At 49.7% G+C, this 19880-nt stretch overlaps 1 protein-coding gene across 1 annotated transcript in view; it reads right to left on the bottom strand.

The window, feature by feature from the left end:
* Positions 1 to 9813: 9813 nt before the first annotated feature.
* The window catches only part of PIGG (phosphatidylinositol glycan anchor biosynthesis class G (EMM blood group)), a 268780-nt gene continuing 258713 nt past the window's right edge, over positions 9814 to 19880 (bottom strand). Inside the window, exon 18 of the transcript XR_012904572.1 lies at positions 9814 to 9926. The gene's annotated coding sequence lies outside the window, so the exon portion shown is untranslated. The remainder of the gene's footprint in view (positions 9927 to 19880) is intronic.

The raw sequence follows: 19880 nt of genomic DNA, 5'->3' as shown, positions 1-19880 counted from the left end.
GTCATTCATGTCCCCTGCAGATATGACACATTTCCTCCCTTCTTGCCCAACCCCCTCTTCTTTTGTAGACGCAGCCAAAATACTGTGAGACATTCCACTGGATTGTACAGGCGAGACCAGGTGGCTCTTAGACCAATGGCTCGTGGTGGAAGAGCCAAGCTCGTGACCTAAAGACAGTGGCATAGGAACATTTTTAAGATTGGGGGTGCTGACCCTACCGCTCACACTGGTGTGCAGTAGCTGGGGCTTGAGTCTCCAGCATGCGGAGCCAGCAGCCGAGTCCCCAGCATACAGAGTCAGTAGTAGAGCCCTCTCGAGTACAGACAGGACCCCAGGCCTGGTGCCCGCAGCAGAGCCCCGGGCATACAGGGCAGCAGCCAGCAGCCAGGGTGTGGCACAGACAGCAGATCCGTAGGTGCACAGCAGTCTAACACAAACCAGGCAGATCATTTATTGGGATTGATTTGTAGACTCATTGAGCCAGACCCACAGCTACACCCAGTACCCTGAGCACCCCAGACTCTGCCACCACACTGAGGAGCACCTTGTAAGTGAATGGATGCAACTCATCTTCCTCAGCAATTTCTCAGAGGTCAATGGTCGATGGCCATGAAATTCAGTTTCAATACAGGTGGAACCTCTCTAGTCTGGCACTCTCTGGTCTGGCAACATCCGTGGTCCGCCATGATTGGAGTTAGCCGGGTGTCCACTTATAATGGGTGTGGCCAAGTTTCCCGTGGTCCTATTAAGTTTGTTTACAGCCGCCAGTCCTGGCTCTCAGTGCTTTGTGCTGTTATTTTGCTCTAATTTACCCCTCAATGTCTTCTAAGAGCCCAGCAATCAGTGGATGTGTTGGTAATGCTGCTAGACAATAGTGATCTCCCAGGGTCCGGAAAATGTTCTGGCTTGGTCCTGAGGGTGCTGGACTAGAGAAGTTCAACCTGTACTATGAAAAACAACACCATTTCCCTTTAACTGAGCTGCCCTCTCCCTCGTTACTTTGCCACAGAGATGGGTGATTCCCAAAAGAACTACATTGCTCAGTTCCGTGAATTTCATGGAGGTTCCCCCTGGTTTGAGGGCACCCAGAGGTGAGCCAGCTCTTCTCTTGCTCGCCCTTTGGGTTGCAGTGTCTCACTGTGTCCGGAAAGCAAGGCAGAAACAGAAGTGCAGGTTTTGCCCTTGGACACAAACGACAGCATTTTGCACAGGTTGGGGGCTTGCCGGGAGCAGATTTTAACGAGAAACTGACTTGGACAGCTCACAAGAGGCAAGAACCTGCTTCTCACCATTTTGCACTTAAGGCAGCCCCCCCGGGGGTGTGTGTGCGTGTGCGTGTTCTGGGAGCTCCTGCAAGCCATGTAAAAATCATCCTAATTCACAGGCGTCTCCCTCTACGAAGTGTGACCCATCAGTCCCAGCTGAGCACTCACATGCTGCTAATCGAGACAGTGCGGCAGACAGGCTGAAGTGAAGCTCCTTTGCTGGGGAGGAAGAGGTCACAGAGCGGGAGGTCAGAGCCTTGCCTGTGCACATCTGGGCATGTCCACACTACGGTGGTGCCGTGTGGGTGCTGCGGCTGGACCGCTGCCACACTGCAGGGTAGACGCTTTCTACATCCGGGGAAGGCCTGGTGGCAATTTAACTAAGCCAGGCGTGTGATACACCCTCACTCCTGCCCGCAGAATTAAGCTACCTAGGCCCGTGTCCACACAGTGCTGGGCTGACAGAAGAATGTTCCCACTGACCTCGCGACCACCTCTTAGTGTAACCTCTGCCCCCATTGGCACAGGCACTGTCTACACTGAAGTGATACAGTGTAGACACTGCCTCCACCAGTCCAGCCAATCCTGGGGATCAGCCCATCTTCTGCATTACCCACCCCCTTCCCTGAACCCCTCGCCCCCTGCCCAGATTCCTGCACCCCCATCCTTTGCCTGAGGCCCTCTTTACACCCAGCCCTCGCTCCTCAACCCACACACCCTTAGCCCCCTGCCCCGAGCCCCTTCTCATCCCAACCCTGAATGCTGTACCCCCCAGCCCCTGACCTGAGCCTCCCCATCCCCAAGACCCTGCTCTGACTCCTGCACCCGCCACACCCCCTGCCCTCATCTCCTCCTTAATGAGCTGAGCAAGGTAAATGAACTAGTACTTTGTACAAGGGGGCTTCGGTTGGCTTGGCCACCATACTTGGGAGTGTGGATTTTCCCCATCCCTGAGCAACACAGAATCACAGAATCAAAGAATCATAGGGCTGGAATAGGCCTCAGGAGGTCATCAACAACATAGGCGAGCCCACTTCATTTGTCCCTGTGGATGAGCCGAAAGATGCTGGACTTGTAGTTTATTACAACAAATCTGTTACTAGCCTTTCTGGTCCTTTGGCCGGAGAGGCTTTAATAGGTCACTTCACTTTGAATGTCTCTTAGCATATATGCTAACGACTTATGCTAAGCAATTCGTTCTGCCTTATATTACCTTTCCCAGCCCCGAAGGAGATCTCTGCATGGCTCCAAAGCTCATCTCTTTCACGAACAAAAGTTGGCCCAAGGAAAGATATTCCTTCCCTCGCTGCGTGTCTCTAATATCCTGGGACCGACAATGCCGCAAACATTCACCTGAATGTAATGAAAGCCCTAGGACTCCACGGCGCCTAATGCCCTGAAGAGATATGCAAGTTCCAGGGCTGCCCTGAAGTTGCATTTGCAAGGAATAGATATTTGGCTGAATTCTGGACAAAATTACGAACCTCGGTTTCAGTCAAATAGTTTTGCATGCTTATCTCGTTGACGCAAGGTATCTCAAAGGAAGCACCCAGCCCATGCCCTGAGATGCAGCGGGCCCAGCTGCTCTCTTTTTGCTCTTCCTCAAGGACATTTTTTATAATGACTCTACACAGGTTGGAGTAAAGAGAAGCAGACGTCATTCCCTTCGGGTGCTCCCAGCAGCTCCACCTCTTTCTCTCCAATTGCTATCTATGCCAGCGCTTTCAACAGAGCCTTCCCGTTCCACCCTCGCCCTGATACCACATCCCATCAGGGCTGAACTCAGAAGGTATGTCTACACTTGCACCCTAGTTCAAACTAGGGATGCAAATGCAGGCATTCGAAATAGTCCATGAAGCGGGGATTTAAATATCCCGCGCTTCATTAGCATGATCTCGCTGGCATGTTACTCTGAATGCCTGCTGATTGGAAAGTAAAAGTACGCGCCGAGTACCGAGTACCCCTTGGTTCGAACTAACATTACTCCTCAAAAAATGAGGCGCTAACGTAACGCAGATAACGTAACTCAAATTACGTAACTCAAATCGACACAGCTTAGATCTTCATATTGTGGAGTCCACACTGCAGGGGGCCAACAGAAAAAAGTCTCCTGTCGACTCCTCTTACCCGTCTCCATCTGCTGGAGCACCAGAATCGACAGGAGAGTGATTGGCGGTCAATTTAGTGGGTCTTTTCTAGATTTGCTAAATCGACCATTGGTAGATGGATTGCTGCAGCATCTTTTCACCCCACAGTGGAGACAAGCCCTAAGTCTGCCCTCACTGATGTTAAAATTCTATGTTCAGATTCATTTTGTCACCAGCAACAAATTTTGCTTAAAAGACTGAACTGAATGTCCTCATATACACTTATCATAACCCTCGAGGTAGCCCGCATGTGAAAGAGCTTTTAGCCAAAGGTCTTTACGCTTAACAGGTTGCAGTCATTCAGTTTCTAAGAAATGAGAGCTTCTTTTTCCTTCAATAAAATTCCAAGTTATTCTCTGCTGAATATCAGTAATTGCCAAAGTACTGTGATAGAAAACACCTTTTAGGGATTTTTATACAGCTTTTTAGCCAAACACAGACATTTTCTTTGCAGTGTTTCTTCCTTATTCCTCCGATGTCAACAGTAGTTACTAACAAAATGCAGAAGCTAAAGTAATGTCTCATGTGTTCTGGTTTCTGACTTTAGAAGTCTGCAGAGCTCTTGGGAAGGAGACTCATAAAAAAACATTTTGCCACAATAAACGAATGAACACAATACGTGTGTCTGTAGCATGTATTGTTCTAACCACAGCGGGTTCTCATTCAGCTTTGGCACCATGCATTTGCTGATCATTCGGCATTTGGCTACACGCAGCAATGACCTTGCACCTGGTGTCTGATGTGACTCTGGCTGGGAGCAGTGCTTGAGGTGAAAGGGTGGTCCCTTGTCCGGAGTTTGCTTTTCCAGAACCCAGCCAGCCCAGCACTGCTATTGCTACTGTCCAATAAACACCCTCCCGCAAGGGCTTGGTCCAGCACTCACGGATGACAATGGAAATGCTCCTGTTGGCACAACTGGGACTTGAGAGCATTACCCAGGCAAACGCCTTGTTTAAGGCAGAGGATTTTGTGACAGGGTGAAAACAGAGTAAGGCCCACAGGATTCTGCAGTGAAAGAGGAAAAGAATCACTTTTGTAAACCTAACAGCCTCTGACCTGGAAAATGCTTGATTAAATGATGAAAGGACTAGAAAACGTGACCTGTGAGGGAAGCCTGAAAGAATTGGGCTTGTTTAGTTTGGAAAGGAGAAGACTGAGAGGAGACATGAGAGCAGTTTTCTGGTATCTAAAAGAGTGTCACAGGGAGGGGGGGGGGAATTGTTCTCCTTAACATCTGAGGATAGGACAAGCAGCAATGGGTGCAAATTGCAGCAAGGGAGGTTTAGGTTGGACATGAGGAAAAACTTCCTGCCTGTCCGGGTGGTTAAACACCGGAATAAATTGCCCAGGGAGGTTGTGGAATCTCCATCTCTGGAGATATTTAAGAGCAGGTTGGACAGGCACCTGTCAGGGATGATCTAGATGGTGCGTGGACCTGCCGTGAGGGCAGGAGACTGGACTTGATGCCCTCTCGAGGTGTCTGCCAGTTGTAGGATTCTCCCCTTGGAAGCTGTCCTGCATTCTTACCCTAGTGCAGAGCATTAGAGAGGGAGAGAAACTCCCCCCCCCCCCCCAGCCTGCCACCCCACGCACTTTCTCCTCATGGAGGAAGAAGAAATAACAATGGAGCCCAACTCCTCCCACTCTAGAGTGAGCGTGGGTCTCAGTGCGGTGGGGAGGAGAGGCCGGCGCAGGATGTGAGGAGCCTTGCACAAGTGTCCTGCACTGAGCTGAATTTCCCCTCCAGTTCTTGTTCAGTGGCCTGCTTTCTGCACTCGGAGCAGACATCTGCAGGGTCGGGGAGCTGACATCTGTGAAACGCAGTGAAAGGTTGCAGCGGTCCCTTTTTAGCATGTTTAAAGATAGCTCGTCAGTCTGCGGCCTTTCCAAGAGCCTGACCCTGCCGGAAAAGGGAAAACGGCTCCTTCTTCCAGCGAGAGGATGATTATACCCGAGAAGGAGCCAGCTGGACAGTAGGCACAGAGCAGCTAAGAAAATCTAGAGATGCAAGAAAAAAGCCTGCAAGCCTAAGGAGCAATTGGCTTTGTAGTGCACCAGCCACGTTATGTCTTTGTTCAAGCCCAGGGTAACAGTGTCAACTAGATGAATTCCAGTTCTGCCCTCTCGCTCTCTGTAGTTGGGTAGTGAGATGCCCTTGTAGAAGAACAGCTACTTTTAAGTCCATGGCAGGTTAAAATGTCCCCCTCCAGGTTTGTGTGCGTAGTGGTTAGGTCCGGTGATGGTATCACTTGGAGAGATGTGTGCACAGAGCTAACCTTTAAAGCTCTGCAACTAACAAGGCAAGAAACAGACTTTTCCCCACACAGCGCAACTCTTGCGATTAGCCTTGACATTTCTCAAATCCCCAAGCCCAAGAAGGATCAATGACCATCGGTTTCACACATCCCAGGGGCCAGTCCCATCCACCAGACTAGCTGCTCCTGCCTTCCTGTTCACCCTGCACAATGTTCTTTATGTCACTTATCTGGAAAGCAACAAGCTCCATTCCCCCCCTCTGCTCCCCCTAATTAAACATTCTAGCTGAGGTGGTTTTCTGATTCTCTCCATAAAAATAAAACAGCTTTGTAGAATGCCACCGTAAGCATATCTATCTTTTGTTTGTTTATTCCCCGCAGGACGGAGCTGTGGCTTATGTCTCAATTACCTTTTCTTCTGCTGCAGAGATGATTCGATTTGGAGTTTCAAGGGACGCTGAAAATACCCGCTATCTAAACAGAAAGCCAAAAATTCAGGAGCCCACAATTTGCTGGGCATCTCTGATAGCACTTGAGCGACTCAAGGCTTGAAGCGTAATGACTTTAATGGGATGTTTATTAGACAAGTATAGGAAAGAAGAGAAAATGGCATGAAAGTTTAATGAGGGCCTGTCTATAAACCACGTGGAAATGCTGATCTCTCTTTTTGGCTCAGGAAATACAAAGTGGCCTTTAACCACTTCATCAATATGTGATGAGCAGGTTCGATACGTGTTATTGCATTTCCTAGAAGAAGCTGGATTTGTTGAAGATACAGTCTAAATAAATTATATCAACTGGTTCTACTTTGTCGATTACTTTACTGAGATGCTCAAAGAACCATAATAGATTAGCGAGATGTGATTTTCCTTTTTCAAAATCCAACCTGTTCATTCTGGTCTGGGACAACTTACCACAGGTCATGATGGATTCTCCATCACTGTCAGTTTGGAAGAGATGGGCTGTTCTTTCTAAAAGATCTAGGAAATAGTTTGGGGAAGTCCTGTGGCCTGTTATCAAGGAATCCAGATTGAAGGATCAAAAATGGTCCCTTGGGCCTTGGAATCTTTGGTTAAAAGCACCAAGTGCAGAAGTATAGTACCATGTTCTCTTTATTTTTTTCACTCATGTGCAGAATAAGTTTTGTTATATGCACCATGGCATGTGTAGGTATGCACCACCAGTAGAAACCCATGCTGCTGGCTATGGGCGCTCTGCTAATCAGCCAGGCAGCACTTGAATCTCTTCTGGATGTTTGCCCAAGTGCACAGTTTACAGGGCATACTGGTAGCGTACATTCATTCCTCAAAACTGTACCTCTAGCACAAATTCATATCTGACATTGAATTGCAATTCAATTTACCCAGATGTCTATTTCCAGCATTTTTAGGGATTTTTTCCATTATACAAATGCACTGCAAAGAACAGAAGCATAAAGGTAGAGAAAGTGCGAGATTAGGCTAATGCAAGTCAGCCATGACTCTGCTGAAAGGAATGGTGTAAAACAACTCCATGCAATACAATGCTGCTTCTGTAAACTGACGGCGTGTGCACAGGATAGTTTCTTTCTGCACTCTTGGCCAAGCTGAGCAAGCTTAAAAAAAAAGTCAGTCCAAAGTAGAAGATGAAGTGCCGGATCTCCAGCCGTCTCAACCCCCGCACAATACAGACTCACGCGAGCTGAGAACTTAGCACATCCAGTGAATTAACTTCTAACTGGGCTCCCCATTTCAGTGATGAAAGCAAAGGCCTGTTTATACTACCAAGGGGACAGTGAGCCTGTCTGAGCACACCTGTTCCTGCTCTTTGGGGAGATTCTAATTAGGTTGTAAATTTTCTTAGGCAACGCCTTGGCAGTTTATACAGCAAAACCCACCTACGTTCGGCAACAAAAGCAACTTTCTCAACATGTCAGGTCCACACCTGTGTCCCTAAGACGGACGTTGAGCTTTTTCTCCATCTGGTTCACATATAGGCTGGCGGAATAAAGCTGTAGAAAGTTTGGGGTTGAACACAAAAAAGGAGTCGTCGGATCTATCTGGTGTCAGGTCAACTCAAGTCTGAATCCTGCTGCGTTTGGATTGACATCCCTGTGGTTTCCTTACGGGTTTCCTGGCTCACGTTGTTACTCGCAATGTAGGTGAAGAAGCAGGAAGCCTCTGTTGTCTTTCCCATAAGGGCCTCAGACAGGCCCGAGTGCTCGTTGTTGCCATATCGGCCTGGGCTTTGAACCGGAAAAAGAAAAGTCTGTGCTTCCGGTCTGTACCAATACTCAGAGTTTGTCATAGTTATCAGGTGTGTGCTGTTCCCACTGCCTGCTATGTAAAGAGCTGTGTATTCGGTAGGAGACAAACTTCTGACCAGGCAACCGACTTCTTTCATAGGAAGTGCATCTTTTGCAATATCTAATTTAAAAGCTTTGGGGCCCAAGCCTCCATGAAAGCGATTGGTTTCTCCTCCGGACCCCCTCTTGGCAATCCCACCAGTCTACAATTCCTCCCGCTTACCTCATAGACTCATAGACTTTAAGGTCAGAAGGGACCATTATGATCATCTAGTCTGACCCCCTGCACAGTGCAGGCCACAGAATCTCACCCACCCCTCCTAGAATAATCCTCTCACCTATATCTCAGATATTGAAGCCTTCAAATACTTTGAAGACCCCAAGATGCAGAGAATCCTCCAGCCATGATCTGGACCCCATGCTACAGAGGGAGGCGAAAAACCTCCAGGGTCTCTGCCAATCTACCCTGGAGGAAAATTCCTTCCCGACCCCAAATATGGCGATCAGCTAAACCCTGAGCATGTGGGCAAGACTCATCCGCCAGACACCCAGAAAGTTCTCTATAGTAACTCCTATCATCCCTCCATTGGCCTATTCCCACTGATAATGAATGGTCAATTAGTTACCAAGATCATGTTATCTCATCAAACCATCCTGGTTCTCAGGCAGCTCAATTCTGCCTCTTTTAAACCTACTTGGGTACGTTTTCCAACTGGTTTCTGAGTTTGCTCTATATACTTAATATTTTTTTACCCAAACTCGAAGTAACCCCCGGAGACAGGTTTTCAAAACAGCTCAGCGCCCGGCAGCTCCCACTTAGCCATTGAAATAAGTGCCTGCATTTTTCAAAGATTTTAGCCCCCAGGACTTCTCACTGAGCGCAATGAAAAATTCCAGCTCAGGTCCAGCACCACAAGGGGCATATGTGCCTACCTCTGGTTGTTGGGTTTGCTTAGCTACACTGAGCACCCCCTTGGAGGTTCATCCACCACCTTCTCTGTGCAGAATGTGGCAGTCAGAACGTCAGAAGGCACAGGATGTCTTGATTTGCTTGCCCCGGGTCCTTGTCTCTCACCCAACAATGGGCAACCAAGGCTAGCGTGTAGGCTGCAGGAGTGGTCCCCTCCGTCTCAGTGAGCTGGCAGACTGAAATCAGGTCTGCACACTACCCGTGCCCCCAAGAATAAGATGAAATACACTAATACATAGCCTGCTGGGTGTTTCAGAACAAGGAGAAATGCTTTAATCGTTGATATGCTAATAGAACTCTCATCAATGTCAAATACGAATACGCAACATTTACACTTACTTTCCAATGACAAATCTCTGCCCGGCCTCTTCCCTGCCTCCTCTCCCAAGCACTCCCCCTCCTCCCCACTACTCCCTCTCAGAGCTTGAATGCTGTGAATCAGGTAAGATCAGGGCCCCCAGTGTATGAGAGGTCTAGGGGAACGGGGCACAGAAGGGGTACATGGGCCACCCACAGAATCACAATGGCCGTAGGGTGCCTACCACTGCTCTAAACCCAAATGCTATAAGTTACATTTTCAGACACTACCATCCAGGATCAGGAAAGGAGTGTTTCAGTGTCTCACCAGAGTATCCAGAACTTTCTGCAGAAGAACAAAAGCGAAACACTCTTAATACGTATCAGGGTAGAGACAAGTAGGGCAGCCCCACCATGCAGAGAATGGTGCAGATGATATCAACCTAGTTGGAATGAGGCTAATTCACACCAGCTGAGGCTGTGGTCATGGTGGTGATGAGTCATTATGAAGACACATTTTAGAAGTCGGAAAAGCAAATGGCCAACACCAGTGTCAAATTCAGAATTGCAAAGTAAACCGTGGGATGAGACTTACCGGCGCTGGAGGAAGGAGAGTAGATGACTTATAGGCTTGGGCATGGGAGGGCCAACACCTCACATCAGCAGGTCAAAATCTAGTCCACATAACAGAAAGTCGGTTTGCAGCGCCTATGAAATGAGTTGGTGAAAATCAGCACTATAGTCATGTGAATATACAGAACAAGGGTATGTCTATACTTGCACCCTCTTTCGAGAGAGGGATGCAAATGAAGACATTCGAAATTGCAAATGAAGCCAGGATTTAAATATCCCATGCTTCATTTGCATATTTGCGTGATGGCGCTATTTCGAAATAGCGCTATTTCGAAATAACAGCCGCTGTTAAGACGCGGTTATTTTGAGCGAAAACCCTTCTCTCGAAATAACTGGTAAACCTCATTGTATTTCGAAATAGCGCCATAATGCGAATATGCAAATGAAGCACAAGATATTTAAATCACGGCTTCATTTGCAATTTCGAATGTCTTCATTTGCATCCCTTTCTCAAGAGAGGGTGCAAGTGTAGACATACCCCTAGTGTTTGACTGTCCCATTGTGCTAGTTAGCCAATGGGATTCACACCCCCTGCGTGGAAATACCAGTACTGTCCAGAGTTCTACTTTATCTCGAGTTCTACTTCTGGAAGTCAGGCTTTTAATACTGAATAGCACAAACTTCATGCACCCCAATGAGGCACATGGCTTGTTCAGTGCATGTGACAAGAAAAATGTCTCCTTTCAGAAATAACACTTAAAACACCCAAAGTGTCTGCATGACTCATTTATTAACTGCAAGCAGGGGGACTCTGTGATCGAGGAACTAACATTAAGTATCTCTCCATATTAATATCTTAAGTGCTCATTGCTATCCAAGAGACTAAATTATGTAGCCTAACACAGAATCTCCCCCCCGCAATAATGTACTAAAGCACAAAAAGTAGCATGATCTACCAGACCTACAAATAAACAGCAGACAGAATCACAAACAGCGCCATTTGGAAAATACTAATCATTTCAAGGACTAATTCAAGTATCCTTCAATTCAGCGAGAAAGCAGGAATACTCTACACTTACTGGCCCTGGATTAGCCCACTTAGTTCTCACTTGTGTGAATGTCTTGTGTTCAGTGGGGCTGAATGGGGCTGATTTGCAAAGTTAGTTGCTAATAATGGTGTCCTTGGTTGATAAACTCCATCTATCACTTCAGCCTCCAGCTTTATTTAGTCAATGCCGACAGGCACATCTGTGGATAACCTTTGAGTTGGCCAACGTTTTTCATGCTTGATTCTGTCCTCAGATGATTTTTTACGGAAGTCTGACCTAAACTGTTCAGGCGTTTTTGCTTGTGAGAAGAGTGAATGAAATGCACCTGCCACTATCCAAAATGAACGGAACCTTCTTCAAACAGCCTCCAGCCAAAGCATTTGGCACTTAGAAGATGAAATTTGGCATGGAAGGGACTTTCATTGTTCCGGAGGCAATTGGTTTTGGTAACGTTGCAAGCCTTTGAAAAACCAGACGCCGAGCACGTGCGGTAGATTTATGTTCACTAAACCTGTGGAGGGTTTGCTCCCCTGCCGGCAAAGCTCGCCTTCACTCCAGATTAAAAAATCTGTAAGGAACATAGTAGCCATGACTGGGGTCCTAGGGCCATGCTAATGATGCTCAACGGGAGCAAACTACAAAGAATGGGACAGGCAGTCCCCCAAACTAGTGATTATTCCAATACTTAGATACACCAAGCCAGCAACCTATAGTACCTTAGTGGTTATCCAGAAGCCAAAAACACAGTTCCCTTAAAGTAGTATCATAGAACAGAGGCCTCAGGAGTCATTGAGTCCAACCCCCTACCCTAAGCAGAACCAACTACAACTAAATCGTCCCAGCCAGGGCTTTGTCAAGCCGGGACTTAAACACCTCTAGGGATGGAGATTCCACCCCCTCCCTAGGGAGCCCATCCCAGTGCTTCCCCACCCGCCTAGGGAAATAGTTTTTCCACCCTTGGGCTTCCTCCCAGACATCCACTGATGAGGATTATTGAAAAACTTGTTCATTATTTATAAAGTTCTACCATTCCCACAGGATTGGACACATGACCTCCCAAGCTGCTGAATATTTCAGATCTTGCCCAAATATGCGCGTACAGCCAATATTTATTACCAACATGGAAATGTATTTTAAAAAGAAAAGAAGGGATTGGTTAAAAGACCATTTTTCATACTGTCATGAATTGACTCCTTAGGCCAGTTTCCTAGCAGGGATGGTGAGCTTTAGAATGGCAAAGACACCTTTTCAGAATCAATTCATCAGGTTTGAGTCCAGTGCCCAAATAGTCAACAACAGGGAAGTCCAGATGAGCCGCGAGATCTCAGTCTGACGACGCCTTTTTATCTAAGCAGATCTGAGATAAAAAGAATCAGGACCCCAGAATTTGAGAGATTTTTTTGCAGCCTCTTGACAGCACCAGTCCTTGGGTGACTTTTGAAATAACCTTCTATTTCCTATGCCCCAGCGGTAATTAGCTCCGTGTATTAACATAAGGCAGTTGCCTCTGTCCCATTATTTGCAGGTGATTTACTTTCTCCTGTACTTCAAAGAGACATGGATATTGCTATAGCTACAGTTCATTTGAATGCTAGGATCTTCATTTGATCTCTGAATTAACACAATACAGTAATAGACAGGAATGGTTTGATTACACTCTAGCAACATCTGTAGATAGGTGCCACTAGGGATGTGACAGATTAACCAGTAAACCTCATCCTTAATTGGGCAGGGGTGGGGGGAAGGGCTGCTCCATCCCTGCCCTGTTTAACCGGTTAACTAATAAAATGGGATTTTACATTCTAAGTGTTCCTTGGTGCAACTTCAATGACTAATAGTATATTTGGACTATTCCATTAACAGGACATTTAGGTTGCATGATTAAGCATTTAAAACAATTCCTGTCCCCCTCCCGCCACACACACACTTAGGACTAGATTGTGAACTGTCTGTGCATGGGTGCGCAGAAGGATTGAGTCTCGTTGCATGGCCTGCAAAAGGGCAACGCATAATAGCAGACCCTTGACCAGAAGCAAGAGAAAGAGTGTACAAAGCAGGACCAGGGGTTTGACCGATTGGATGGGGCTGGTACAACACAAGGAACAGTCCGTGCTGGACTAATAGGTCCCCATCAATGTTCCCTCCTATTTATTTCCATCCCTGTGCGGAATGCATTTTGTTCTGTGCACCAAGGATGTGCACCACCCATAGGAACACATGCTGCCAGCTGTGAGTGCTCTGCTCATCAGCTGCGTGACCACTTACACGATCAACTTACTGGGAATACTGTCCTCATGTATGCTGAGCAGCCCTGAGAGAGACAGTTTCCCAGGCGACTCGATCCTTTCACTGTACTGTAGAAAAGCCTAGAAGCTACCACCAGGTGGTGGCCCCGCTGTGCTAGACACCGTACACACATATAGTAAAGGCCAGAGAGAGCTTACAACTGCAAATCTTAGGGTTGCACCGGAGCAAAAGGCGGTCTGCCAGTCCCACAGGATAGATGGACTGCTCCACCTTTGTGAAAGTGGGGTATGACTTGGGACAGTCTTAGCCTGTTTAGCAGCTAGCCACACCCCCTTCACTTTCGGAACCGTTTCTCTCGCTCTTCTCTCAACTCCCCCCACTTGGCCAACAATGTTTCTGGTCTCGAGGTGCTCAGCCCTGCAGACACCACCCCAGCCGCAAGTGCACCCCGGAGGTACCGGCTCATACCTCCCCAAGGTCTACGTGTAATGTCTGCGCATGGAGCTTCCGCCGGAGTTTGGGGTGAGGGGTGGGAAAGACTACAGAACAGGACAGTAGGGCTATGTCTACACTGGCGGGTTCTTGCGCAAGAACGGCCGTTCTTCCGCAGCGCGACCACACTGCCCGCCCGCTCTTGCGCAAGAAGATTGATAGTAAAGCATGGGAAGAGCTCTTTTCTAACAAGTGTAAGCCCTCTTGTGCAAAGGCTCTTGTGCAAGAGGGCAGTGTGGACGCACGGCAGGGGTTTCTTGTGCAAGAAAGCCCTACGGCTAAAATGGCCATCAGAGCTTTCTTGCACCACAGCACTCGGCAGCATGGAGACGGAGCCGCCCCTGGGCACTCTGGTGCTTCTCCTGGACGTGTTGCTGCGAGCCTGGCAGCACATTCTGCAGGCAGTAACAGTCTCCCTGGTGTGCCCCACTGGAGGCTTGTGCCTCATTCCTCCCTCACGTCCTTCCACTTACCCTCCCTAACCCCCCTTCCTGCTGCACAATAAAAGACACGTGTTCATTATAACAAAGCCTCTTTATTGAACAAAACTGGGGTGGGGGGGGAATGAAACTGAGGTGAGACTGGGGAAAGAAGGTGGGAAAGGGGAGGAGGAAACCTGGGAGGAGAAGTTCAGGGCTCAGGGTTGGGGATCTTGCTGGCTCAATTGTCTCCCAGCTCTGTGGGTGCGGGGGCCTCGGCATCCCTGCAGGCGTGGGGAGGAAGAAGCAGGAGGGGGAGAAGGAGTGGGAGGAGGAGGAGCGGTAGCTGGGGAGGCAGCAGGGGCTGGAACAGCAGGAGGCAGCAAGCTCTGTCCCAGGGTTGATGACCATCGGGGGGCACGGATTGTCCTGCCCCCCAGGATACGGTCCATGGCATCAAAATAGGGGCAGGGGTCTGGGTCTGCCCCTGGTTAGGAGTTTCCCCTGTGGCCTTGGCGTACGCCTGCCGCAGCTCCTTCATTTTCATGCGAACCCGCTCCTGAGTTCGCATGTGGCTTTCGTGGACAGGCTGGCAGCCATCCGCCTAGAAGGTTGCGTTCCTCTGTTTAGTGCAGAGATCATGGATGTTGGAGGCATCCCCCAAACCTGAATTAGATCCCTGATCTCCGCACTGGACCAGACAGGTGCCTGCCTTTTCCGGCCCCTGGCAGACTCCTAGGAGCTGGCAGACTGGTCCTGGGGGGCGGTGGAGGGCTGCCTGGCTCATGCTGGGGCCACTGGGTCAGGTGCAGCGACTGCTGGCTCTGGGCTGGCAGGTTTGGAGCTGTCACAGACACTGTTGCCAGACCCCTTTAAGGGCTCTGGGGAGGGGGGGGAGGGAGAGGAGTTTTCCTGGTTGTGCCCAGAGTGACTACCAGGGCACCCGGGGAAGGGCTGAAGGCCCCCTATTTCGAAATAAGCGTCTACACAGCGCTTATTTCAAATTAGCTATTTCGAATTTGGCATTATTCCTCATGGTTTACCAAATTCGAAATAAGCGCTCCGCTATTTCAAATTCATTTCGAAATAGCAGTTTGGCTGTGCAGATGCTAGTAAAGTTATTTCGAAATAACTTTGCTGTGTAGACATGCCCTCTGAGAGCAGGTTGGACAGACATCTGTCAGGGATGGTCTAGATCATATTTAGTGCCATTCTAAGTGCCAGGCTTCACAGAAGTAGAAATGCACGTGAACATCTGCAGAACCAGGGCAGACACATTAATGGAGATAGCTTTGAGTCGGCTGCATGCCAAGCTCTTCATATTATATATTGAAATTCAGCTGGTGTTTGTTGCTGCTTCCACTACAGAGAGAGGCTGTGATACTAATGAAATTTCAGAAGACAGCGACAAAAATCTAGTAGATTGTCGTGGGTGGCAACAAACCCAGAAAAAGAGACTCCTCAGCTCCAGCCACCTTTGTGTTTTCACAAAACACACCATCCACCAGAAAGATGGATCTTACCAAACTCTCCCAGCTGACCGCGCCCCGAGAAAACAATCTGATGCGTGGGCGCGGCTCCGCCACGGCCCAAAAGCACTCTGGGTTTGGTAGCACGTGAACACTTTTCGGGGAGGTGGGGGGTGGGAGCCAAAGGAAGTTGGCCCTTGGTGTTAGGAAGCCAACAGCTGTGTGCGGGAGAGGGGCAAGGCGCTCACTGAGGTATCGCCCCAGTCGGAAGAGCTGACGTCATGTGAGCCAAATTTCCAGCTGTGTCCAGCCATGACTGGGCAAGGCTGAAGGTGGGATGAAGCACAAAGGAGTCCTGGCTGCTTTCCTCAATCTGGGGGCCAGATCGACCCCAGTCCAGGCTCCAGCTGGGTAAAGCAGCCTGAACTCCACAGGCTGCCCACTGCTTCCCCGATGGGGGCTCCCATGACTCCGTCTTGTGGGCATTGTGTTGGGGAAGAGGGGCTGATGGAAGGCAAGCAAAGCGGAGCCTGGGGCTGAAGTACAAGGGAGAAAAAGAAAAACAAGGAACCCGGGAGGGCAAACGCATTGGGAGAAGAAAGTCATTTGAGACAGACACGGGAGTGGCGTCATCGACCTGACTCAACGCTCCCTTTTCCCATCTCTCTAACCTCCTCCAGGCAGTGGCACGGTGAAGCAGTGATGCTAGTAACCACAGCGCAGTTACTGGGCAGTCCCGGCAAATAACAAAGAGATGCTGCTGAACTCCACGGATGCCAACATGGAAGCATGTCCGTTGGCTCTTGGCTGGTCTCTTTCCGTCCCGGTGCCCCTCATCCGCGGGCGTAGGAGATCGATCGCCCGAAGCAACAGAGCCAAGTATTTGATTTGGATGCCGGATGAAGTTGGCCATGGCTCCCCCCACTTACATGCAGTTTTCACGGTACACAAACTACGTGGGGTGAATCATCACTAACAGCGTCTGGGCCTCCTTTGGGGAGGTGAAGATGTGCCCGAGCTGAGAAAAGAGGTTTTGAATGGAGACATGTGGGAACTGTTCCTTTCAGAGCAAGCAGAGGGCTTGTGCTTGTGGCTGACGTGGATTTACAAGACGCTGAGCCTCTCTCAGCCTTTCATGAGGTGGGCTTGAGGCTTGTGTTAGTCCGCAGGTCTGGAAGGAGATCGGGTTACTGGAGTCAGCGGTGGATATAGGGCAGGGCGAGCAGGGCGGCTGCCCGGGGCCCTGCGCTTCCAGAGGCTCTGCGCATGTGCCGTGTCAAAGGGGGGGGCCCCGTGAAATTGTGCTGCCCTGGGCCCCGCAAAGCCCTCATCCAGCCCTGACTAGAGTAACAAATCGTAACAGCAATGGCTCCTATTACAGGTATCGCCACGCTCCGGAGGGTCATGACAGAAATCACACTTGTCTTACGAACCGTAGGGGGCTACTGAAATGTTTAGCATCACTGCAAGAGTTTTGCTGGGGGGGGGGGAGGGGGAAGGAAGACAAACCAGTCTGGAGTACCTGTGAATAAATGCAGACCCACATCCTTTGCTCAAGGGTAACCTGTGCAAAGGCTCCGATTAGAATCATAGAACCACAGAGCTGGAAGACACCTCAGGAGGTCAAGTCCCGCCCCCTGACCAAAGCAGGACCAATCCCAACTAAATCAACCCGGCCAGAGCTTTGTCAAGCCGAGACTTAAACACCTCTAGGGATGGAGATTCCACCCTCTGCCTAGGGAACCCAGCCCAGGGCTTCACCCCCGCCTAGGGAAATAGTTTTTCCTAATATCCAACCTAGATCTCCCCCACTGTAACTTGAGACCCTAACCCTTGTTCTGCATCCGTCACTACTGAGAACAGCCTCTCTCCATCCTCTTTGGAACCCCCCTTCAGGAAGTTGAATCCCTCCTTACTCTTCTCTTCTGCAGACTAAACAGACCTAACTCCCTCAGTCTCTCCTCATGGGTCATGTGCTCCAGCCCCCTAATCATTTTGGTCGCCCTCCACTGGACCCTCTCCAGTGTGTCTACATCCTTTTTGTAGTGGGGGGCCCAGAACTGGACACAATACTCCAGATGTGGCCTCCCCGGTGCTGAATAAAGGGAATAATCACTTCTCTGGATCTGCTGGCAATGCTCTTCCTAATGCACCCCAATATGCCATTAGCCTTCTTGGCTACAAGGGCACCCTGTTGACTCCTCTTTCTCTCCTTCTGCACTGCCCGTGCTGTGTGCCCAGCTGTAATGCAAACAGAGAGAGCCACGAGAAAGCCTGTTTGCAGGACATGTCCTGCCACGTTTACAGACTCAAGGGATTCGGAGGGTTCGGAGATTCCTCTCCATCAAATCCAGACAATTTGCTGGGCTGACCTGGCTGTCTCTATGCTGCCATAATACTGCCTCTGCCTCCAGCTTCCGGCCTCTCCCCAACTCAGAATGGCTTTAGCTGTGGGTGCTAATGCTTTAGCTGCCCCACGGAAGGGCTGATAGGGTTTCAGGAGAAAGACACTCCTCTGCCTTCCTATGTCTGTCAGGTGGAGAGTCACTGGATGCCTTCTTCCTCTGCGCACTGCATTAGAGGGCACAGTCTGACTCCACGGTGTAAGCATGTTTGTGATCTGCAGAGCTCGCTCTGCTGCCGAACCTGGAATTGAGCCCTTCGGATTCGAGTCTCGACGTTCCTTTGTGCTGTCAAGTCATGAAACGGGCAGCTAACTACAGCGCCTCACTTCTCTGCCCCGGATCCGACATGTTAGAGCCGCTTTGAGGCTGCTCTAACTTACACCACCCGGTAATATTTCCACGGGGGCCAACTGCCCATTGGTGACAGCAAGAATGCAGCATGCGTTGGCAACAACCCCGCCAGCCCTTGGACGCTCCTTGCGCTGGGGTATGGGGTGGTGTAGGGGCTGGTTCTACCCCCCTCACACTCAGAGTTCCCCCTATAGCAGGACTTCTGCTTTCTGTAGTGCTGCCCAAGCAGTTCAAAGATGAGCCAGCTGACCCAGAGAACGTCCCCTAAAATCCTTCCTGCACGCCAGTCCTTGCGACACGCCCGGTGCAGGCACTCCCCGCGTTGCAAACCTTCCACTTGCAAACATCGGTGCATACAAACAGAAGCTCACTTGCAGCTTTAGGGGGGCAGGCAAGAGGCGCGGTGGTGGCTGGAGAGCACCAGAGGAGCCGTGCTTTGAAGGGGAAACTGCTGCTTCCCTCCAGCTGCCGGTTGCATGGCCCCTCTGGAGTCCTCCGACCCGTGCTCTCGCCGCTCGCTGCCTCCTGGTGAGCGGGGGCTGGGTGCAGCCCACATTGCGGAGGGAGGGGGGAGAGGCAGCCAGGGGATGGGACTGGCCACAGGAGCCACCTCAGAGCCTGTGGGGAGGGGTGGCCTGATGAAGCCTGAAGTCCCCTTCAGAAACTCCACCTACTTCCTCCTCTTCCTCTAATGAAACCTGCCTTTCCTCAAGCACCAGCATTCGAGGTGAAATACAAAACTCTTTCCACTATTTTCCATTGCAGACTTACAGTACATCAGTGACAGGACGGGGCGAATAGGCTTTGGGGGGCGGGGGGGGGGCTAGCCTGGGACCCTACCTACCCTTTATCAGAGGGGTAGCCGTGTTAGTCTGAATCTGCAAAAGCGGCGAGGAGTCCTGTGTCACATGCATCTGACGAAGTGGGTCTTTGCCCACGAAAGCTTATGCTCCTACACTTCAGTTAGTCTATAAGGTGCCACAGGACTCCTCGCCGCTTTTACCTACCCTTTATAACAGTGTTTCTGCGGGAAAACACGTTCCGAGTTCCAAACAACTGACTGTCCAACAAACTTTTGGGACACAAGGCACCAGTAAGTTGGGGGAATCCTGCATGACATGCTGCCATACATCCCAGATTGGCCCTAATGGGTAGCTTACAAATCACTTCTGTCCAGAGAGGAGAAAGACTAGCCGTGTACTCAGTCTCCGTAGGGAGGCTTGTCCCTGAGATACCGTAAAATCTCGAGTATAATGCGCACTTTTTTCCCGTTTTTTTTAAGCGTCAAAGTCGGGGTGCGCATTATCCATAGGAGGTTTTTTTAAGTTTTAAACTCACCCTCGGCAGGCGCGAACTCAGCATGCCGGCAGCTGGGCAGGGGAGACCCCCTCGGCAGGTGCGAGCTCGGTGCGCAGGCAGCTGGGCATGGGGCAGGTTTCCTTCCTGTTCCTTCCCTACCGTTCTCCTGTATAATGGGTGCGCATTATACACAGGAGTTCGGTTTTTTCATGATTTTAAGAGTCTAAACTCAGGGTGCGCACTATACATACGTGCGCATTATTCTCGAGATTTTATGGTAAATATGAAATATACACACACGTGGGATCATCCTGATAGCACGCGGGAGTGAAGGAGTGCCTTCCCGTCTGAGCGAGAT

The sequence above is a fragment of the Pelodiscus sinensis genome, chromosome 6 (assembly GCF_049634645.1).
Source record: "Pelodiscus sinensis isolate JC-2024 chromosome 6, ASM4963464v1, whole genome shotgun sequence".
In the NCBI taxonomy this organism is placed as follows: domain Eukaryota; kingdom Metazoa; phylum Chordata; order Testudines; family Trionychidae; genus Pelodiscus; species Pelodiscus sinensis.
This window is presented reverse-complemented; position numbering and strand designations above follow the sequence as displayed.